We start from the raw sequence: 24,936 nt of genomic DNA, 5'->3' as shown, positions 1-24,936 counted from the left end.
GGCAGCTACTGTAATATTAGAGCTAGATATCGGGAGTTCACTCCTACATTTCTGTATTTTATGGGGGCACATATGACAGTCTGTCTTGTACAATCAGTTGCTGCACATGAGTAACAAAATTTGTCATGGGGTATGTATACATGTCTGAAAATGCTCTTCACTGCTCAGAACGTATTGTGCTGTAGCCAGTCATAAGACACTTTAATGACAGCTTTTTTGTTTTGTTTTGTTTTTTTTTTCTTTTTTTTTTTTTTTTATACTAGACTAAATTTATGTGCATACTGGATAAGATGTAAACATCATCATCAAAATTTTGTCCCAGTTTCATAGTTATGCATAATGATAATTGGCAAGCTGGTTCAAGTAAAGAGATAGAACTATTGCTGGGAGATTGCAAGCAGCTCTGGAACAATTCATACATTAATCAACTCTAGTTGATATCAATTTTTCAATTGATGTTTTCTCTGGAACACATTCTAAAACAGATTTAGTGCATTTCTGTCAACAGAAATATTCTATGTTCTGCTCACACTGAACAGGAGAGAGGTATTTGATGTTGTCGAGAAAATTCTCAGTTGTAGTCAGCTGTAAATCTGCAGTCTGCATTTCTTATACTTAGATTGTAACATGTTAGGAAGGCTTGTGAAACTAAATTGGAAAGCATAAGGACAGACCTTCCTAAAATATACCCTTTGATAACAAAATATTTTGCAGATGGGATTTTGAGGTTAAAATTATAAATGAAATCTGTATGAATACTATTATCAGAGGATCTGCTAGAAATAGTTATAGTTATTAAGCTGTTCTATGTATGTTTTGTTTTCAAATAAAAGTTTTCATATTCAGAGTTTTATAATTCTAATTTCAGTAGTTTTTTGTGGGTTTCAGAAGTGATCAGTACAAATTATTTGTCTATACTAATCTTAATTTTTCTGTGCTACATCTCCAGTGGAAGTACAACTTTCTGTGAGGTCTGAAAAGCTGTGACTGCTGACATTTTTTTGGGAGGGGGTGGGTTTAAGAAGGAGAAAAAGGTGTATATTCATGCTACATTATGTTAGACACTGGACAACCGAGTTCAGATCTTGGTATTTTGAGCCTGTTCTTGAGCCCTTGTCTGTGATTACAAGAAGCTTCTGGTGACGCATTACAGGTTGAAAGGGAAAGAACCTCCAGTGATCCTCACATTGGTTGCTTGATGAATATTGTGGCCCAAATGCTGGCTAAGGCAGGCAATCAGTGGACTGGATAATAATACAAATTTCGCTGTGTGGGAAAGGTGCTGCTGACTTCCAGGTGCTGCCCTGACTGCTCTGCTGTGCTGGAAGGCATTCATTACAGTGTAGGAACAGAACATCCAGGATGTCTGCAGGTCTGTGACAAACAGCAGCAGAGTGGTGCACCCATCATCTCAATACAGGGAGTGGCTGCCTGCTTGGATGAGCACCAGGTCAGAAATTGTCACATAGCTCTTGAGAACTTGTTTAGAAAATAAAATTAAAAAGCGCAGTCATGTGAGTCTCCATAGAGCAAAAGACAAAAGCTCACAATGTGATGTGTGCGCAAGTAGTTTGTGCGGACCAAATGTCACCCTATAAATGTCACTGAATACATATGCAGCTTCTCCTAGTTGTCCGAATGCTTAACTGCAGTCCTTATAAAGCTGTACTACTGCTCTTCCTTGACGAAGTCTGAAGTTACTATGTTGTATGCATCTAAGTGAACAGACACTAGCATTTCCCTTCTTCAATGTTTCAGTATACGCTAACTTCACTTTAAAGAAAAGATAGCAAAACCTATGTGAAAAAAACAGTTTAGTGAGCTAAATGAAGAAAGATTAGGTTGCTACTATATACAAAGATTTCAGATTTTCATTGGAATGATAACTATATCCTTGACTATTCAGTGTAGCAGAGAGGAAGGAAGGCTGAGCAAAGTTTGTAGACAGTGATTTACTCACAAAAACAGCACTTTAAAAAACTTCTGTTTCTGTGAGTGAGTGATAAAGTTTTGTGGTTACTAATAATCAATAGAAAAATCATAGATGTGTGCTCTTTGATGCAGACGTATTCATATTGTATGAAACAAAAATGATATTGAAATAAGTGTTGAATATGTAAACTTGCAGGTTTTACGTTCTGTTCATTTCTTCTGCTGAAGACCTGTTTATCACCGTAGTGTATTATATACTGTATGGAACAGGAGTTTTTTGTTAGGTATATACTGTACAATATATGGTTTATTGCTTAGCATTATAATAAGCATATTTTGGAAGTTAAACTTCAAAAAATACAGGTGCAACGTTGTAGTTATTTATCTCAGAAGTTAACCCTCCCCTCAACATAAACAAAAAATGGTCTCTAGATTTATTCACTAGAGGGCATGTCTTATTTGAAAATGATAGCAGTTGGTGGAGAAATACATGCCTTTCATTTTGGCTGGGTGAATAAATCTGTACAGCACAGGTTTAAAGCTCTCTTCTTATTATTGGGGGAAAAGTTTGCATTCTGTGACGTTTAAAAAAAAAAGTATTGATGGCATTGGGCTTTTTATTATATAAAGCAGATGTGGTGGCTGAAAGAGAGGGATATATCCATGTGCCATGTTATGACTTCTAATGGGGAAAGGAAAATAGAGCAAATAAATTTGGGGTGGGGTTTTTTTGTTGGTTTTTTTTTTTTTTTAGGTTTAGTAGCTGTCTGCTAGTCTGGGTATCTATTCATAATACTATTTTTTCATCTTAAAGAATCACTGACTTTGTAGGTGATTGAATTTGATATCTGTGGGTTGTGGGATCATCCTTTAATTGTTTATGTGGATTTGCCTGACAGCTTCCATCAGTAGAGATCATTATAAACAGCAAATTGGAAAAAGTTAAAAAAATTGTTTCCTTGAAAGGGGTTTAAATAAGTTTACAGAATGGCTTAATAGAGCCTGCATAATCTTCACAGTCCATAAAACCAAAGGCAGAGGAACATGCTTAAAATCCACAGCAAAAATGTTGTGTTTCCACTGTCTATTCTTTAAGACTCACTCTTTAAGCTAGAGCAAATGAGACTTATGTACACTTAGAAATATTCCGGTAGAAAAACAGTTTTCAAGGCTATTTTAAAATGTGGAGTTCATCTGAAAACTTAAGTAATAATGACCTTGAATGCCTTTTCCCTCTACCCAAATACGGTTTCTTATCCCGAGCTTTTGCCAAAATATGTCCAACTGCAGTGATATTGTCTTCCTGATGCTCTAACACTGTCTGAAGAACAAAATTATGATTAAAAAAAATTACTAAATATGTATTTTTAGAAACGACTTTTACTACTGTGATTTATCATTGTATCAAGCAATACTGTAACCTTGGATAACTCCAAAAAAAAATCCCAAACCCACAAATGCCCCAAATCATCCCAAACTATGCCCCCAAACATAGCAAAATAATCAGACTTAGCAGGTGAGATCACTGTGAATATGATGAATCACTGGCATCCTTTCTCCCTATGTCCGCTCAAGTAGAGTTCAGATCTTGACCACTCACTTCCCTGGGAATCCTAATTGCCTTCCTGATTGCCTGTGAAGAATAATAACTGATTAAGTAATTGCAGCACTGTATGCTGAAGAGTTTTAAAGATATAAGCGTTCTGCGTAAAAGCTATGGCTGCTCACGTTATCAAAGAAACTCTGTTCTTGTCTATCATAGTTATGTACTTAGCTATGTTTATACTTCTAACCTCTGGCTAATAAGGATGGTGACTGTAATGCATTAGGCATTAGACAGCCTTAAAAAGATTGATGCTTTTGATTACAGTATACTATAGGATAAATTGTAGGGTTCAAATCTCTTACAGTGTTAAAAAGGGTATGTGGTATCTGAAGAAACATAGAGGTGTCCATTTTCTACTTGATGGTACTAATATATTTTGATAAGATCTGCATATTAAAAATGAGCCCTCAAGTACAGTGATTTAGGACTGCAATTGTACACGGTACTTCACTGTGAGTAGAACAAACAATAAAAATGTGACTCCTTGCCTCTGCTCTGAAGGACAGTGAACAAAGATACACAGGCATCACAGCAGCCAGGCATGGAGAGGACTTGGTTTTCAGAAGTGACTGGAAAGGGGAAAGGAAGCGGAGTAGGAAATGTGAACAGGGAGGTTAATTGCAAAGTAAATGAGTTTGCTACAGAAAGCGCTGAGGCTCAGATCCTCAAAGGCTCTGTGTCTATTAGTAAACAACTCCAGGGGATGTGCCAGGCACTGGAGCTTAATCAGCTAAACTGTGAAATTTGGACCATTGTTTCTAGTATGCTTGTGGCATCGCTCAAGTAGCAGTGTCCCAGACATTGCTTGGAGGGTGTTTGGGAACTATGGGAAATGTCCTTAAGCTGCACCAGGTGAGGTTCAGGCTGGATATTAGGAAGAATTTCTTTACTGAAAGGGTTGTCAGGCATTGGAACAGACTGCCCAGGGAGGTGGTGGAGTCACCATCCCTGGAGGTGTTTAAGAGACAGGTAGATGTTGTGCTTAGGGACATGGTTTAGTGGGTGTTGATAGAGCTAGGACAAAGGCTGGACTCAATGAAGGTCTCTTCCAACCGAAACTGTTCTATGGTTCTATGATTCTAATTAGGATAGCGCAGAGACCATTATCAGCATGTGGTTTCCATTCCAAGAGAGTTTAGCAGCACTGGCACGGGCTGCTCAGTAAAGGCAGGTAAAAGCTTTGCTTCTTTTTTTATTAAGCTTTGAAACCCCTCCTCTATACGGAACTCCACACCACCTCCTGGGAATATTGCCCATCTGCTATTGTTCTCCAGCCTGTAACTGGGCATTGGTGGGTGCCATCAGTCAAAATTGTGCTGGGGAGTATTGTACAAAACCCCCGATGTTGACAGTTGTGTGCTAGTGCTAAAGCTGGTGTCCTGGCTCTGTTTAGTTTCTAGAATGAGTGTCCCCTGGGCTCCAGCTCCAGTAAGAGTATGCAGAAGATAGGACTATATCTTGGAATGTGTTGGGACATCCGAAGATTGAAGGGTAGTAGCTGGATCTCCTGTGAGCGATCTGGTGGGTGGATCAGATGGAGCGGCTGGATTTCCTCACAAATACCGTTACAAACCTGTTTTGTGCTCCTGAGAGGAGGGGTCCTAGTAAATGTGATATGCATATGCTGACTGAGGGAAAGCTCAGCTTCACCACTCAGGCTACGAACTTCAAAGATAAAGAGCAGGTGAGAGGGTATTGGTGAATCACAATGAGCTGTTTAGAGTGCTTTCTGGAATTCCTTCAATCGTCCTTAAAATTCACAGGGAGCAGAAGTGCCCAGTGACTATCTGTTCCAGGCAGGATTTTAACTTGTGTAAATCAATGTATTCAATTGATTGCATTTTCCAAGGCTGATTTATACTAGCATGGATCTGGTCCTCAGATTTTATTTAAATTTTATTTATTAAGTAATCTGGCTAAAGTTAGGGAATACTAGTTGCTTGGACCTCTAGGGTTAAGGCATCACTGTGATTCAGTCACAGAATTTCAGTTAGAAGGGAAATTCAATTATGTTCCAAAAATTAAACCTTACATATTTTTGTTGGACTCTGTACAGTGACTATTGTTTCTGTACTACTGAAACACAAGCCATGCTGGTTAATTACGAACCATGCTGTAGATATTCACACAGTAAGTATAACACCTTTCTTGTTATGGAGCACCTCTTTGATTTGCACGCTTCCCTGAGAGCACACAGTTTGACTCAGAATTTACTTCCACATTCCTTATCCTCATAGCAGATAGATGCTCATTAAGAAGGACAATTCTAGGGTTATTAACTGTGGGATGGTGTTCTACTATACATTTTAGGTGCTCATCATAGTAACATCGGTGCCACTTGCTTTCAGGATCCAGATTTCTGGTTGGAATAAATCAGATCCAAATAAAAGAAACATATAAAGCACTTTTTATCTTTCCAGCAGAGAAAAAGCTCCACAGAAGTCAGTCACCATTTTTTGCTGGATTAGAAATGCAGAGCAGTGAGCTTTTGAAATGTGAATTACTGATCAGACTTAATATACCAATATTAATTAATAATAATCACTATCCTAGTGTTATCTTAGTATCTGAATATTAAGCTAATATCCTGTTCTCTGCTGTTACAGTTTTTGTTCATAAGTGAGTGAGTGACTATGCCAGTTAACACCAGCTGCTGACGTGGTGAAGGTATTAATTTCCCATGGAGGAAAAGTGTCATTTTCAGGTTTCTTTTGGAGTCTAATGCACAATATTGTATTAACAATATAAGATGGATTATCTGGGTTTGTGTGTTTAGCTGCCCTCTTAGGGATTTCCGTTTGTTTCTTTTCCACTTTGATTACAGTGTTGCCCCACTGGTAATTTCTTCTAACATAGTATGTTAGAAACTTGACAACAGTCATTATCTGTAAGGCTGCTCAAAGAGGAATCCTGCTCTTTAGTGACTTCAGTGGAACCCTGCTCTTGGATGAAGTAAGAGGGCTGGTGCTTATTTCCACGTAAGAGCCTCTCTCTTCACAAGTTTCGGTTCTGCAGGTGAGTGCACACGAGGGACTCTGTGGGGATCTGGGTGACTGCAGGTCACTGAGTGTTGGGAAACTTCTGAGCTTGCTGCTTTGCTGGGCAAAAGGGATTCACCTTTAGGTAGTCTTGTTCCTTCATGTTGTCGATGCTGCCATTAGGCAAGTGAGAGATGAAGGTTTTTTGCTTTATTATCTGGAGCTAGTAAATATTTCCATTGAGATACTAAGTGATGAACTGATGAGTCTGGAAAATTACTACTAGAAAAGTGACAGCTATGGGGATGCCAGAGGTTTTGCGAGGCTGCTTCAGTTTCTCTACCTGTGGTGGATATATATGATAGCTCTCTGCTGGCCCTCCTCTTGGAATGTCTGCTAGCAGTGCTACGCTATGTGTGCTGTGGTACCTACTCGTCACTGCTTGCTCTGTCTGTCCAAAAGTTTTGGAGGAAGCTTGTGAGAGAACATGGAAGATGGAGCTGTGAAGAGCTGAGTTGTTCATCCTGCCTTTCTGAGATAGGCTTGGAGTTCATCATGGTTCAGCAGGCTGGGGGTGAATGTGGAGAACTTCCTCGTGAAGGTGAAAGGGACACAAAAAAAGGGGAAGCTAAATATGGGAAAATACATATTTTTTCCGTTGATTTTGTTTGTTTGCATATCAGTAACATGCTAGAGAAAAGGTATTCATCCATGGCCAAAGGTCTGCAACATGACAGTAGACCTAAAATACTTGACACAAAGAAATAAAAGCTTTGGAAAACTGAATTTTGGCAATTCTGTATGAGGATATTTTTGCTCTTTTGCTCTCTCTGTGGCTGGTTAATGAACTAGTCTGCAACTGCAGCTGGAAATGGGCTTGGCTCTCTCACTGTGATATTTAGCCTACTGGCACTGGTTGGATCCCATCCCCAAAACAACTGAAAGACAGATAAAGGTTACATGGGATTTTAGTTAATTTATGTGTAGTTAGTCTGGATGCGTGTATGGATTACAGGCAATGTAATGGAAGAAGGGTTGGGTTTAGTATGCAGATAAGTGAACTGCCTGCCTTGTGTGACTGTAATTCCAGTGGTTTTATTAGTGTGTGTAAACTATAAACTGTTGCTCCGTTAGCACATTGAGTGTATCTATCACAAACTGAAAATCTGAGAAGATGCAGCTTTTGTCAAGAAAAAATGAAGAGTTCCCTTCTTCAGGTATGGTGCTGAGAATGATTTTGCATAAACTAGGGAATGCATCAACAGATTTTCAGTGGCAGGAGCACAGCTTTTCATGGTAGGTATGTCCCTAGGAAGCGTAGTTTTTAGGTAGGCATGTGCAATCATTTCTGTCCAAGCCATTTGCTAATATTGGGAAAACACACTGGTGCTCACAGTGCTTATGGCAGGCTGGGGAGACGAATACAGCAGCAGGTTGCTGCTTCATCCCCGCAACGAGGTCTGGTGTCTGTACACAGTGAGCGGTCGGAAAGGTACATTATTTTCCCCTGTAACTAGTCCAGGAATTAATCTGTGCTTCTCGTAGTAGTTCCAAGGAGTTTTACTGAGCTTTCATGATTTTCAGCAAAATCTCTCGTGTGTTTATAGAAAATCCTGTATCCCATGCAATTACTCTGCCATATGCAGTGGCACATCTTACCCATCCTTTGAACATTTAATGCTCCTAGGGAGATTTAAGAATAAATATTACCTCAGAGTACAAAATTAACATATCAAATTAACTTTGTGTTATACACACACAGTGATGGATAATGTTGATTCAGGGCTCGATCCTGCATATGCTGAAGTCGAAAAGATTTCTTGGTGTTATTTTGGTTTATCATAAAGGTCTTGATTTTTTTCTAGTTGTATAAAAACCCATGTTAGTAAATAAATATAGGTATAGTGTATTAATAAAAACCAGTGGCAAGTAAAGAATACGTTAGGTTCTTCTATAAGGAATATAATACCAAATTTCTATCAACATTTTTGTTTTTCATGGAGAACAAATACATTTACAGTCCTATAATTATTTTCTGAAGCAGAAAGTCAGTCGGATTACTTTCAGATCATTATATCATCTGTGTTAGAAAGTGGTAATTGGGGATTACTGGCAGTTTCTGTCAGGTTTGGTTTGGCAGCAAACAAAGTTAACGTAAGTGGTCATATAGCTGAGTTCATTTTAAATGATCTTTAAGGCTGAGATGTTATGGTTGAAATGCCTTTAAAGTAAGCTAGGCGCTGCTTGTGTTTGAAATGTGATCTGACCTATAATTAGGTTTCTCCTACGAAAACGTTAGAAGTTGTAATCCAGTGCTCAGAATCAACAGCAGAAATATGTCTTTTTAAAGTTTAGAAATGTGTAAAGCTTCATATATGCTGATTTTAAAGATTTATGTACATGTAATGGTGAGGGCATGGTAGATACTTGTTTTTAAGCAAAGAAAATTTTGGATTATGCAGGATGTTGTAAGTGATGTGAGTTCATACTCTGGGTGGTGGGGCTGTTAAAGAATGTGGATTTGAGCAGTTGGTATCACTATATATAAACGCGTAGAGAAATTTATTAGGATGAAGGACTGCGTAAGACCTAGGACACCCAACAGCATCCATTATAGTGCTTTTAAAGGCTGTCATACCTTGTTAATATTTTGTAATTTTTCAAAACTGAATGAGCTTAACACATTGCAAAGGCTGGTTAATTCATTTATTTAGTGCTTTTGTGACAAATAATTGACTGTTTCACTTTCCCCTTGATAAAGAGAAAAAACTAGGGGTTTTTTTGTTCATTCAAAAGAAGAAAAGATCAAAATGATGGCAGTATGAGCTCAAAATTTATCCCAGCACCTTTTGGCTGTTTTGGAAATACAGTGTTACTATGTTCTCTCTTGAAGGGAAAACAATGTCTTTTTCACATGCATAATGACTTCCCATGCTAAGTCAGCTTGAATTAAAGTTGCTGAATGTTCTATGGCAGAAAGAGCTTTGAACCTAAATTTGATTTTAGCCTCCCTCACTGCAGCCGAAGGACAGGAGGAGGAACGTGTAGTATTTTCACAGAACACTGGAAATCTTGTGGACACCCAACCGCGTCTCTTTCCCTCTGTTTTATGCATTAATTTGGTAAAAATGCAGTCAGCAAGCCTGGAGAAGGGGAGCACACTCCTTGAAGTCATTAATGCATATGTGCACGTAAACTCTTTACATGATCCAGTTTCTAAGCCACAATATGAAAGTGTTGCTGCCATCTTTACAAGAAATAAAATAGAGAAAGGAAAGTACATTTTCTAAAGCTGGAGAAGGTGGGATCTGGTATTCTCCTGATACAGTGTGATACTTTTATTGGAGAGGGAAGGAATGTGTGTAGGTAAATGAATGTGTAAGTTAAAAATATCTATTACATTTCTATAAATTCATTTTATGTTAATATTAACAAGACTAATAATTTCTCACATTAATATATGAGAACAGAGTCAGTAATTTGTGCCTGAGTCCAGTGGCAGCATATAGGGTATAGTTAGTATGCTAACTATATACTGTATGCTAACTATATACTGTATGCTATATACTAACTATATACTATATACTTCTGTTGACACATCTTGGCTCTGAAAATTTTAATGAGATTTCTCCCTTTTCCAATCTGTGAAGCTCTCTGTGCACCTAAATGTCTATCTATTTTAGTAAAAAATAATGATACACTGACCTTGTTAATGAAGGAGAAAATCCTTGCAGAAGTTAGGTGGTAGTCATCTATATCAAGCTCAGGATAGTAATTGCGTGAAGGAAACTCCCTCTAATCAGATGTACTTCTTTCAAGAGGCTGATAATAAGCATGAGTAAGAATAATGAAATCTGGATGTTGGTTTCTAGGACCACAAAGAATATAGATAGTTTTATTTACTGTTTCTGGTTTTGTAAAATCTACCAAAATTTTTTTTTTTTTTGTGATAGGCTGTATTTTATTTCTCCACCAAAACGATAAAGAAGAATATTGAGAATAAATATTAATGGTTATTACTGTATGTAAATAGATTATTCATGTAATGCTACATGACAGGTATCCTGTAAATGAAGGGACAGGGATATATTTGCTAGCGTGGTGGCCTTAATTCTGTCATTTATAATGATAGGAAAGGTAATGAAACTTCTTGTTGAAGACAGCTCACAAAAATGATAAGCGAAAGCGAATAGGTGACACATTGGGAAGAAGAATTCCTGGTGGTTAGAGATGACAGAGGAGGTCTTATGTGCTCTATCTACTGCGGCTCTGTGCCTGCCTCCTGGATAACTTCAGCAATTCAGTTAACCGATACGAGCCTGTGTTTCAACATCTGTAAAAGGTAGATAATACTTACCCACCTCACAGCATCTTAATAATTGATTTTTGTAAAGTGCTTTGTGATTCTCAGGTGGAAGGCACTATACAAGGGTCAAGTAGTATTATTATTGCTACTAGTAGTATTAACAGTACTTGGCATTTATACTGCTCTCACCTGTTCACAATGCTTGAACGTTAACTGAGGCACTCCTGCAGTGCCTCTGTGAAGTAGGTATCTGTATACTTTTAGAGATCAGCAATCATCTAGCTTTTCCATTTTCATGGTGGCTGCAAGATTTTTTTAAAAAAAGGTGGAAAAAATCCTAGAGTACAACCATCAGTGTGATGAGCGCTTGTGGGAGGTTGTAGATTAGACTTAGTGTTTGGTCACTGTTGGGACACAGAACGCAGTGGTCACAATTTCTGGACAAGTTTTTTTTACCACTGAACTCTGTAAAAGCCTTCCTCCTCTAGCTGTGTTTCTGGATGCAAAAGCCTGCTGATGTTGCTGTGTGTTTGTTGTGCTCTGACCAGGCCTGTTCTTCCAGGCACTTCCGAGCAGTTGTGCTTGGATTTGGCAAAGCTGGGAGGTCAGTGCTGGCTAACAGGGAGTCCTGGGCATGTTCAAAACTCTTGGCGCTGCTCTTAGACCATCTTTCATTTCAAACACAGTTTTGGTATCTCCAGGCTTAGATTGATCAGGAGGTTTTGGATCATATTTTGGTTGAAAGGCTTAGAATCTCCTAAATTCTGGTTTAGGTGCTTAAGAGTTTGTGTAGGCGTTGGATTTTTTTGTTTTATTTTAACTTCACTAAATCTGTCTTTTTATAGTAATCTGAGATTTTAGATTTTTCTCTTTTTTTCCTGTCTAACTGCACACATTTCTTTAATCTGTGTTATTTTGGAAAATTTGAGATCTAAATTGCTCACCCATCTTTTTCGGATCAAATTCGAAATAAATATTTACCTATCGTTCCATTGCTGCCTTTGGTGTGGGCTCAATGGCTGTGGATGTCATTGCGTCTGGAGGTGCTCTCTTCAAAAGCAGCTAATTTTCAAGGTGGCAAAATGTCTTTGATTCACAGCAGCAGTGGGCTCCAAAACTCAGACATTCTTCTCAAGTTCAGCAGGTGTCTAAACAAATCTTAACTGGAAATGACACATCCCTGTTGCTTCACGTATAGGCAGAGATGATATGAATGCATGGTGTGCACTCAAGCAGCAAGCCACAATTTTAATGCACTTAAAGTTGTGGTTGTATCAAACATAAACTGTTCAGCTTATGTGGATATAGCATGATTATACTGACACACTGTACAGGGTGCTAAGGTGTTCTGGTCTGTGCAGAGACCCCTTTAATCAAAGAATTAGGATACGTGATCTGCTGTTCGGAAGCCTTTTCCTAAGGCTTCAGGGGATGAGAGCTGCAGTGGGAGCACGGGCTACAGCTTAAGGCCTTATCCCATCGTTTGCCTCTGAGGCCTGCGCTGAACCTTCCCCCCGTGGACACCCTCCAGTGGTCTTCTACTTGCAACAGAATGAGGTGTGAAGAGTTTTCATGGCAAACGGCTTTCAGGGCTTCTTTTTTTTTCTTTTTTTAATCAAAAGCTGAAATCAGATTTCTCAAGAAAACTCCTTGTTGGGCACTGTGACCCAGGAGAGCAGTTACAGCTCAGAATCCTGTGTTTAGGATACGTGTGTTTTGAGGAGCCGGGGAAGACTTGGCTTTGAAAACAGAAGTACAATTGTTATTTATATGCAGACAATCTCGATGAATTGTTTATGTAGCACATGTGTAAACGAGAGCAAAATGTGACTCAGCACTCAGCGTTTTGTGATGAAAAGCAGCTACCCAAAGACATCTCGTTTTGTTAAGTGTCACATTCCCAGGCCATCACTAATGAGAGCCTTGGAAGTCTGTGAGTAAATGTTTCTTATTTGTGTCCTAGACATTAATGGTTATCAATAGCAGCAGGCTGCTGAAGTCAGATTAAATTGCAAGAACACTTTTCGTGAGAACAGTAATGGGTTAAAACAGATTGAATTTGAAATTCAGTGCAGCCACATGCTTCAGACTTGCCTGAGAGGTGAGCTGTCTAGAGAAGTCTTTGGTGCTCATGATGGTGAAAAACTGGAAAATGACTAATCACAGAGATGGTTTAATATCCAACAGGTAGACTTGGGTTCTGTGTTGAGACAGACTTTCTGCTTTCTGGCAGACTGGCAGTTACAGGGTCCCGCTGCCTCCCTCAGCAGAAGGAACGCTCCAAGAATTAGTCAGTTATGAATTATTATCCATAGAAATCGTAATATAGGCAGAAACAGCAAGACTGTCTTGTGCCCCATACATCTTCTGCATCTTCTGCTTCTTTGCTTTAGCTTGCCAGCAGAGCAGCTCTGTCCACTTGTGCTGCCCTGGGATTTGACATTCTGCTTCAGAAAAGGATATTTCTGTAACAGGTGATTTTATATACTGTCTATCCCTCGTTTTAGGGATACCATCTCAGTATCTTATTGCACCTTTTGAAAAGAAAACTCAGTCTTGTAAACGTTAACTGAATCAATAGGATTACCTGCTTAGAAGCACATAGTCAATGCAAAAAATCATTAGTTTGGCTATAATCCCCATAATTTCTTTGTCTGAGAAATTATCCCTTGTCTTTAAATCAGCTATATGCAAAAATGTCTTTTAAACAAGCTTTAAAACATCTTTTTAAAATATAAATAAAAATTATCTGAGTTATAAAACAGCATGCAAGTGTTCTAAGTTAAGTGAAATTTCACTTTCAAGCTTGTACAAGAAGAGATTTTAAAATTTCCTGTATATGTGGACATACAATCTCAAGGTGTCTCATTAAACTACAGAAAATTGTGTTTAATATTTTCCTGAGGCCACAAAAGAGGTTTTAAAACTTGTTTAATTACGTTAAACAAACTTCCTTTCAGGTTAAACTTTTGAGGACAATTTGGTGGATTAGAAGATCCCATTTTATGGAGCTAGCTGAAATGTAGCTGCACCAGGACATATTTCTATGGCTATATTCTGTGGTGTTTTTTATTTATTTATTTATTTATTTAATATGACACTGCCTCCATATTATCCAAGGCAGTTAAATTAGTGCATGTATTTCTGGGTAATTATTTTTAAAACATACACCTGGAGGAAAACCTCATGAAGGCAAGACTAACATATGAGTGTTGGTAGTCATCTGAATATTTTTGGTTTTAAGTTGTGTAAGTTTTTAGGGCAGCTTTTAATTTACTATATAATAAAGATAATTTGGCTTTTCCTTGTAATACAATTCCTCACTTACGTCATCATCTTCCTCTAGCTTAACCAGCAGTGTATCTGCCTTATATTGATGGACTCTGAGTGCTTCTTAGGAGAAAAAAATGTGGCTGTGGTGTTTTGTACCTTTTTTCTTTCCAGCAAGACTGGAAACAGGGACTCACTGGCCACTTAGAAAAACAGTTGCTGAATATACAGAATATTGAATGTTATGAATAAAGGAAGTTCTTCATGACAAATGGCCTGGACACTTCCAGACAGGATATTTACTGGTTATTGTGTTCTGAGAAATGAGCAGATGTCTGGGTAGAAAAATACATGTCCAGAATCTCACCTTGGCTCTTCCAGGTTTATACCTATGTAGCCCTGTTGATGTCACTGCTGTTTTTCACTAATATTATGAATATTTCTTCAGTTTGGAGACTGTGCCTTGCACCTTACTGATATAACTTACATCAGGGTGTTGTTATCTGTCTTTTAATCTGTCGTAGTTATGCCTGTGTAGCATGTGAAAGAATATGGGGTGATGCTGCTGTACCACTGTAGTAGGCATTTTTCCGTTTTCATGTAGTTTTAATTGCAGCATCTGAAATTTGAAATACTGTAATCCATGAATGAGGTTTTTTGGAGATGTTCCATCTTTGTGTAAGACAATTGGTATTTAAAATCTTCAAAGAATTCTAGTGCATTGCGTAATTATGTAATATAGGTGATTTGTGGGCTCTGCCTTTGGCTTGGCCTGAAGGGTAGCCCATCTGTTGTTTCTATTTTACTGTAGCTTTGTCCATCCTACAGCTATGGCTGTGCTTGTAATGACAATCAGGAATTCCATCAAGATGCTTAAATTTTTTCACCCGTGACCAAGAATACCTAGAACCCTGAAAATGTGGCAATAGTCAGAGCTCCCCAGGACTTACATAGAGTGTAAGGAGTTTATATCAACTAGTTACATCCATATACCCAAAGCACTCCTGACTGAAGATACATTTCCTCTGGATGTGTGTAAATCTCCTGTACGCTACCTGTAACTGTTAGCGGGTACCAGGCAGGAGAAGAGCAATAAGGAGCTACTCTACAGGATTTAAATTGCTCTGGAGCTGGGAAAGAAGCCTGCTTCTGCCTGCAGACATAATTTGAGAACTGTACAATGTCCTTTTATTGATTCTGTGTAAAGCATGAGGTAGAGGAATATTAAACCTTTTAAGACAGGGTAACATACCAGGAATCTTTTCAAGTGATTCAGCCATAGAATTTTGCCTGGTAGAGGTAAGAGCTGCTCCTCACACCCTTTTTCGACAAAGATTTGCAACAGGTATGACATAACCTATCAGTGTTTTCAAGATGCAGCTTCCACTATTTAAAAAAAAAACTAGAAGCAATAAAGTCATGCATGTGATTAAAAATTAGTGTTTATATTAAATACGTTGTTCCATTAGAAGAAGCAGTTTCAGCTAAGTTTGTCATCATCTGCTGGATGCTGGATAGTTTACATAAAATGGTATAGTAATTGCAGGTTGATTCTTGTGGACAAATGCTTAAAACTCTAGATCACTGTGCAGCACTAATTGGTCCCCTGACTGGAATACTGTAGGGAAGAAAATAAATGGGAATGAGAAGTAAAATAATCTCTCTTCTCTATAGGTGGTTCCTAATATTCACATCTTTATTGCTGTCTTTTCTGTGATGGGGTAGGCAAGTTTCTAGGCTGTTCACTGGAATCATTTACATCTGCTGTAAATGCTTTCATAGAAGAAATAAAAATGTTGAGGTTAGTTACAAGAATCTGTATGTCTAATACAAAGCAACGTAATATTAAAATGCACATAGATTTTTTTTTTTTCTTTTCATCCAACTCAAGGGATGCTTATCTGACTTACTGCGTATTGACTGATATCAAAAGCTGTAGAAGTTGCTCCAATTTAAGGTCAGTCTGATTTTTTTTTTTTTTCTTCTGTGACTGATCTCTAATTGTTCAACATCCATCTGTAGTTACGTGCTAGAGAACAAGGTTACTAACCAGTGCTTTAGAAAAACCTACTCCAAGACATGCTTAGGGTCATTAGCAATCATCCTCTCAAGTGAACACTTACCCTTGCTCTCCCCCATGCTCAGTGTAAGCCAAACACCCAACCTGCCCCTTCCTAGTCTCCGCTTCCCTTATGTTCACTGTGGGTTACTACACCCTGTCCATCCCAGTTCCTCCGGACAGGCAATGGTTGACGCATGAAAAAGGTTGTGGTCATGTGTATAAAGGTCTCTGACAGCTCATTTTCACTTCTTACTGGTGGTCCTCTGCTCTGCTGTGAGTCACCTATGCCACAGTCCTTTGAGGGTGTCCCTGTGTGGGTTGCCCGTGGGCTGCATCAAGGTCCCTCTGGGGTGTCTCTGCTCCTTTGCTGTGGAGAGTCTCCTTCCAAGAGGGTATCTCCAGCTGTGCCCTTGTGGGTCTTCTTTGCAGCAGGTCTCCTGCCCCCAGCAGCTCCTGCCTGAGCAGAGGTGCTGTGTGCTCCCCTGGCTGATTGCAGTCTTGGCATAGGAGCGGCGTTGTGTATCTGCAATTGGTTTTTATCTTCACATGGTAGTTCATGGCGTTGTCTCACACATCACCACGGCAGCACCCTGCTAACTAAACCCTGCCATTTATGCCCAGTACAGTGACACACATCAAATTCCTTCTTAAATAAGTATCTTTCAGAAAAAAAAGTATTGTTAAATCCATACTGGACTTCCCATGCCTTCCCTTGCAAAAGGCAGGGCTATTGCAGTACCTGGCAGTACGGTTCAAGGTAAAACAGAAACCTGCACCTGGACTGTTGCAAGGTGCTTGGTTGGCAAACACATGTTGTTGAGGCTGGGGGACTTGGAGTCTGTTTGGGTGCTGTAAATTGCTTTTTTCCATGGAATAAAATGAAGCAGATTTGAGATTTTTTTCATTAATTTCTTTGGTTGGTAAATTCATTGTAACCATGTTTTTCCAAAAGGACGTTGTTTTTTGTTGTTGAGAGTTTTTTTTTAATTGGTTTTGTTTTGTTTTGTTTTAAGACCCTCCTCTCTTTCTTGCTAGATCTCAAATGTGTGGTGAATGAAGTTCTAGCTTTGCCTGATCCTATCTTCCTTTCCTCTCTTCTCTTCCATGTCACTCCTGGCTTGATGAGTGCATTAATTGTTCTTGGTGAGTAGGATAGTTCCTACAGACAGAAGAATACACAGACAGGCTCCACCTGGGGTACTTAGTCGTAGAGCGGGAGACGCTGTTTGCTCTAACTTCAGCAGGGTAGGGTTTTCAAGGATGTGCAACCTCATAAAACTGAGCTGTTAGCTTTTTCTAGAAGGTGTCTTTTTAAAAATTACGTTTTACCATGGAACAAATTCATAGTCCTGTTTTGTAGCACCAAAAAAAAAAAAAAGGCGCATTTGTTCTTTCTGTGTCTTTATGTACTTTTCATGTCTGGTAAGTCATTATGAAATCACATATGTTTTCAGTTAGGTATGTTTTAATATCTTTATGTTTTTTAAAGTTCTTCCCAGTGATCCCATTACGTACTTGTAGACAGCGTTAAGCTCTTTATTACTTGGTATCCAACCAAAAAAATGAAGTGGGATGAAATCAGAATAACATGAGTTAAAAGTTTATGTATTAAAATAAATCGGAAACATTTTTTGTCTATTAGGCTGATGGCAGAAGTAAAATTAAATTCAGCCACAGAGTACGGAAGAGCAGGATTAAATCTCTGATGTGCTGTGGTTTGTGAGTGGAAAAGAATGATTCCTGTATGTGTTTTATGACATCTGAGTGGAAACACTATTCTGCAGCTTGGGATAGGAAATACAATCAGTGCAGCTGAAGCCAGCATCTATTTATCTTAAATTAATCATTCTCCAAGTAGGCAGGTGATATCCTAGTGCTGTGTGCCATCTTTTTTACATTGATGCAGCACACATTAAACCAAAGAACTATTGTTGTAGGAGCTGAAATATATTGCAGCACACAGATTGTGAATGTTTAAAAATATACTAACTCTTTCCTGTATGTTCAGTTGACAATTAAACTGTATTAGTATTTTTTCTTTTAATATTTACAAATATTAGATACTCGGAAACAGATGTACTTACAAAATTCTTACAGCTTTCAGAATTATAACAATTGTTTTTAAGATCTTTAAATACAGGAGAAGAAAAGCTATAGGTAGATTTCAAGCTGGATTATTTTTTAGTTTATTTGAGGTTTTTAATTTAATGACTATTCTGAATTTCTCTAATATCTGAGTAAGTAAAAATCTGTAAAATTAAAAATCTGAGTTGTTTCTAGTTGCTTTTTAATTTACAGGGGATTGGATAGGTCAGGACTGAATCTTGCACTCTGGACTAGAAAACAGGAGGAAAGTTATTCTTTTTTGCATTTCAGTTTGGATACATGTAATTCAGGAGCAGAATTCAGGAAATAGCAATGCTAAAGAGAGACCTGCCTTTGAGGCACAGATTCTCCAAGGCATTTAAGTGTTTCATTTCATTCTACAATAGAGCCTGAGGTTTTATTGGATTTGACCTGAAATGTCATAAGAGCAAATGAAATAAAAAGATAATTTACTCTTTCCTACTGCAGATGTAGTAATTAGAAGAATCTAAAGGGAAGAGGAGAGTCAGTCATTACATGAAAAGCAGGAAATGAAGCAGGCAGAATATTCTCTTAAAGCCATCTTTTTTCTCCTAAGTATTGATGATATCTGACAGTAATTGCCTGCCAATGAAAGTACTGCAACTGAAATCTTATCTTATTTTTGTTGATTCTCATATTATCACAGGTTTTTTTTATTCTTCGTCCTCCAAGTATTCTTTGGTTTAGGTTTTAAATCAAAACTACTTAAAAAAAAAAAAAAAAAAAAAAAGATAGTAGGATTTACAGATCCTAAATGGCAACTTTTTAACATTGTTTTAGCTTTTAATGTTTTCAGCAGCCTTTATTTTTTCTGTAGTGAATGCAGTATGTATCCAGAGAAATACTGGCTTTACGGCAAAGTTTGCATTTAGGACTCTCTAAACTCTTACAGACTATTTGCTTTCTTCATGTGCTGACCACTCTTCAGACACACCATGCTGATGTGGTTCCCAAGGACTTGCCACTTCCATGCCTAAGCTGGGCTGTGGAGTGACTTCTTGTCTTCTGTGATGTAGTGGGTTAAACTAAACTGACAGCCCCTGTATTGAAGTGTAGGTAGGAGTGCATTCCCTATCTGTAGCAGTAGCTTAACTTTGAGGGGTGCCAACATGCAAGTAGTGGGCAGTCATTTCTTAAAGCACTCTATCTGATGCAGATAGTTGGACCCTAATGTTTCACCAGGACGAATGGTAGATGCTAGTACAGAACCAGGGGGAATTAATTTCTGCTTAATGGAAATAGCAAAAAAAAATCACTTGGGCTCACCTTAAGGTGTTCGGGGTGCCAGTCTGGCCTCTGGCATATAAGAGAAGAGGCTTGCTGTCACTCACCTCAGGCACAAACCCTGTGCTAGCAGCACCGAGGAGTGCTGTGGGGTCAGTGTGGGGCCTCTGAGCTCCCTGACATTTCCTGTCTGCAGAGAAGCCTTCCTGCTGCAGCACCAATGGAGTCTGTTTTCAGAACTCAATCTATACTCTACAAATGCTTAGTTATTTCCTTTGAATATGGTGAACTGGTACTAGAAAATAATAGCAAGAACAATCCTAAACAGAGAAAACAATAACAGCATTTCAAAGTAATCATTGTAGTGGTCAACATTTAGAGAAATCTGCCTGGTTACCTTCTTAAATCAAGAAACAGGCTTTTCATTTAGTGACCAGATTTTTAACCTTCCAAGGGATGTTTAGACTGGACATGAGGAAGCATTTCTTTACCAAGAGGCTGGTCAAACTCTGGAACAGGCTTCCTAGAGATGTGGTTGATGCACTAAGCCTGTCAATGTTTGAGAGGCAATGCCCTTGACACCATGCTTTAACATTTGGTCATCCCTGGACTGGCCAGGCAGTTGGACTAAATGATAGTTGTAGGTCCATCCCAACTGAAGAATATTCTATTCTATTCCTATTCTATTCTATTCCTATTCTATTCTATTCCTATTCTATTCTATTCCTATTCTATTCCTATTCTATTCTATTCTATTCTATTCTGCAAGTGGAACTACTCTATCTTAAAAGTATTTGAAAAAATAGATTGTTTAGAATTTGATGAAAAATGTAGTGAAGCCAATGGGGTGGGTGACTTTATTTTGACTGATGGATTTACATCAAGAGGATGTTTTTGAAGAAACTGAATATAGACCAAAGGAGTACAAGTTCACATTTGTTTGGAGCAGGTGCCAAGGAAGCCACCCTTTGGAAGAGGACAAGCCTACACTGTAATTTTACCATCCAGATAACAGGCAGGACCAGTAGGGCTGAATGCACAAAGCCACTTAAAGCCTGCCATTCTGTCACTGCTATTTGTGATATTTCTTGTGCTTATGATGGAGGCTGCTGTCAGAAAAGGTATCAAACTGCACCCATCATTGGGCTGGTCTGCTCTGGTTCTGCTAGCTGTATGAAGACTCCATCTTGTTGATTGAGGCAGAGCAGGGAATGCAGATGTACTCAAATTTTTATTGCAATGGCCAAGTCCACTTGTAGAGAGATTTAAGACAGAAGAGGTCTGATTTATAAAGAACTTCTTGCTCAAAAGAGAGCAATAATGAAAACTCTTCTGCCAGACTTGAGACTTTTGAAAACAGAGACTTAAATGGAAATGCTGATGGACTTAACGATAGTGGTCTTGGATGGACCTACTAAGACATAATGTGTTTCAGTAGTCTGCGAAGGCTTATTACTAATAGTGATCCAAAGAACAAACTTTTATTTTCCATCTCAAGGAAGTTCCTTATCCATTGGCAGAATGAAAATAACTGGTTTTCATGTGCCTAGAAGCAAACTTTGTTTTTGTGACAAAAGCGTAGATTGAATGTGTCTTGCCTACCACTGGCACTTGGAAAGCAAAGGTAAACATTTAGAAGTACTTTTTACTACTAAGAATAGCCTTGCCTGCCTGTATTTGTGCTGTATATAATGAAAGATTTACACTTAAATGTGTTCGGTGCATACAGAACATAATGTACATAGAAGACTGCAATATGTCAAAGCAAGACAAGGTTCTGCAAGACTAGGGAGCTTAGATAGCTCAAGTTAGAGTAACTGCACGGCCACAGGCAAGTCTTACATTTCCAGGGCAACTGCTTATGAAGTTATAGCAGAAGCCATAGATTAGTTAAAGACTTTTTCCATGTGAGTCACTGAAGTGTAAGTGAAGGCCTGTTCTGTCAACAGATGGAAATGAAAAGAAACCTTACACAAATTTACTTCCTCGAGTGTTCATTTCAGCTGTAACACTCATTTGTAATTTTATACCCAAGAGGGAGGCAAGACAAGGTTTATTTTGAAAGTGCCATATTTACTTTTTGTCCTCTACTATGTACCTTTTGGATAAGCAGGAGGTAAGGCTTTATACATCCACAGCCCAATTTTTGGAACCAGTGAGCACCGTAGATTCCTGTGATAACATCTGGAGCTATATGTCTTAACATGTCTGAAAAATCAGGCCTTCAGACATTATTGCTTCATTTCCCCAGGCAAATTGTCTCAAAGTACCTGACAAAATGAATGAGAAGTGCAGAGTGCTGCAGTTCAATTTGTACTAACATTTATGTCTTTCGAATGTCAGGATGGCTTTTTAAGTGTTTCCTGATAAAACTAAGTCCACTGTCAACAGTATTCCTCACTCTGATTAGAGGATGTACTCTACAGCTTAATAAAATCCTAAACCAAACAGAGAGCTGCCGAAGTTTCCTAAGAAAATATGTGAAGCCAGCTCAGCCTTACTCTGAGCTACTGAAAAGGCACGGAGTGGTTAGGCGTGTAGGTGGCAGCTGTTCTCACTTTCACCTTGATGTGCAAAACAGTATTTCAAGATACGGGTGCGTGTTTTCCTCTCTCACCACTGGTGGACAGGAAAGGGTAGGTGGAGCTTCCTTTGCTAAATCTTCCTGATGCTCGAGTGGAGCATTTTCCTAATTTTCACAATTTCTGTTTCTCCTTGTCATTGTTTGATCTCTCTGATATGCTGTGGTGTGTTTTTTGGTGTTGGTTGGTTGTCTGTTTATTTGGTTTGAAACCATACGGGAGATAGTGGCTTTCTGGTGGTTGCTCTAATTACTGTTTTCATCCCAAGTATGCCAGAGCCTTCAGTACAGAAACTTGGATGTCATCATGTAATGCTGGGATGGTCCTATCGTGGGATGGTCTGATGCTGGAATATTGTATTGTCTAGGTTATAGTCAGTCTGCTATTGTCTGACCTTGTCCAGAAAACAACTTTTTCCATTAAATGATTGGTGTAATAGCTGTTTTCATTCTCTCTCTTTCTTTTGAATGAGCGCTTTCTGTCATGGTATCCTTTTCTGTTGAAAGTCTTCCACTTCTCATTCACCAAGTTTCCTCTTCTTCTGCATGCTCCTGTTCAGAGCCCCTTTTGAGAATACTTCCAGTGCTGGTATCAGCACCAGTAATACTGCCATTGCTTCTGATACTGCTTCTGCACTGCACTAATTTTTTCAGAGTTTCAGGATATTGCACTGAAGTGGTCTGCAAAGAATCAAGGACATTTTGGTGCTGTACAAATAATCATTGCAGTGGTAACAGTTTCTCTGTTCAGTGTGTGATATAGTCACTATACATCAAGTGCTGTAGCAAAACTGGTGATTTGCGACTTTCGGTTTATAATATACTTATTGTCAGGCTTGAATCCAGAAAAATATGCCTATGTTTTTGTACGTGTATACCTGTATCGTCATATATATAGACATAGATTATGTATTTGGTAAGGGCAAAGAGGGAAGAGCACTGGAGCCGCAGAGCGGAGATTAAAATTCAGCTATTGTTACGTGACTGAGCATACTGCACTCCGAGTTATGGGGCTATGTTACACTGCTTGTGGTGGAGACTGTGTAATGAATACAGTGCAAATATTGTACACAGGAAAAACTGTGCAACAGTACAATGGTACGACACCTGTACAACAATAAGGAACCACTGTACTTACAACTGAATAAAACAGCCGCAAAGAATTATTCTCTGGTAAATCATTGCCTGTGCAAGGGCAAAATGAGCAGGGTTAGGGAGAGAGGGAGAAAGGTCACACCCTTTGTGAGCTTCTCTGGCAAGGTAAATACCAGACTACAATTTCTCTTGTCAAACAGGAGTGAGGTTTAGCCTGTAAAAATCAGAAACTTGATCACAGTTCACATGAACTTAAGAGAATTAAAGAAATGTGGTAAAGATAGTAGTGATCAGTTTATTAGGTGGGACAAAGCAGATAATGTTGCTGTCTAGGGACCTGGGGGAAGGTCTGTCTGGAATGTCTTCTGCTTACAAACCTAAGCCATACAGTAGATTTAGCCAATGGGGCAACTAGAAAAACCAAAACCTCCATCATCTGGCCAGTCAAGTGAACCCACCAGAGACTTACTTAGATAAATTCTTCAACAAATAGTAAGTGCTCCTTTCTTGTGACTTGTAGTTGTGTAGGTGAGTTTGTGTTACGACATTGAGTCTTTTAGGAGTCTCTGTGACTCTAGACATAAAAGAACACATAGTTGTTCATGCAGAATCTCAGATGGCAGGTTAAAGAAGGTGGATGCAGCTATTTTTCCAGGTGCAGTGTGTGTTCCGCATTGTTATCTGTAAGGGATTGTGGACTCTGGTTAGATTGCCTCCATTTAAACTACCTGTTGCAATACTGAATGACAGAGAAGAAAAAAAGAATGCAGATTTGTCCCACCTTTTGAAAACATGATTTTAAATTATAATTGCTTGAATTATCTGAGAGACGCATATGAGGCAAAAAGTTTAACGTAGAGGATGGAGAAATAAAATTTAGATAGCCGCCTGTCAGGTCTCATGAGACATAATGGTTATTGATAGTGCGCAGTGTGATGCCTTCAGGATGAATGGCTGCACAGAAATATTTGATCCCATAAAATAGGCCTATATCTGGACATACGAAAGATATTCCTCTGCCCAGATGGTCAAAAGCATTCCCTGGATTTTTTTTTTCTTTTTACTTTTTTCCAGGTACTGTTTGTGGAATTATTAAGGCTCCATGGAGACCTTATAGCAGCCTTCTAGTACTTAAAGGGGGCCTACAGGAAAGATGGGGAGGGACTCTTGATCAGGGAGTGTAGTGATAGGACACGGGGTAATGGTTTCAAACTGAAAGAGGGGAGATTTAGACTAGATCTTAGGGAGAAGTTCTTCACTATGAGGGTGGTGAGACACTGGCACAGGTTGCCCAGGGAATCTGTGGCTGCCCCCTCCCTGGCAGTGTTCAAGGCCAGGTTGGATGGGGCTTGGAGCAACCTGGTCTAGTGGAAGGTGTCCCTGCCCGTGGCAGGCGGGTTGGAACTAGATGGTCTTTAAGGTTCCTTCTGACCCAAACCATTCTGTGATTCTACAATAATTAAAATGTACGCTGCAAAATGGTAGCATAGAGGAGATGGAAAAAGGGACAGGATTCCAAAAGAAGAGTTTAGAAAGATTGTCCAGGCATGTAGGAGGATTTTAGGAAGAACAACACTCAACTGGGATTGAGACTTGTCAAGGGCAGCAAGCAGAGGTTCTACCACTATGAGGTGGTTTGGCCCTGGCCAGATGCCAGGAAAGCCACTTTATCACTCTCACCCCCTCAGCTGGACAGGGGAGAGAAAATATAATAACAGGCACATGGGTCAGATAAAGACAGTTTAATGAAGCAAA

General features: G+C 38.9%; 1 protein-coding gene across 1 annotated transcript in view; it reads left to right on the top strand.

Annotated features, from left to right (window-relative positions):
• Window positions 1-24,936, top strand: part of ZNF804B (zinc finger protein 804B) — a 245,079-nt gene that overhangs the window by 7,679 nt on the left and 212,464 nt on the right. The gene's annotated exons all lie outside the window — the stretch shown is intronic.

Source organism: Leptosomus discolor, chromosome 6 (assembly GCF_034619465.1).
Source record: "Leptosomus discolor isolate bLepDis1 chromosome 6, bLepDis1.hap2, whole genome shotgun sequence".
Classification (NCBI taxonomy): domain Eukaryota; kingdom Metazoa; phylum Chordata; class Aves; order Leptosomiformes; family Leptosomidae; genus Leptosomus; species Leptosomus discolor.
This window is presented reverse-complemented; position numbering and strand designations above follow the sequence as displayed.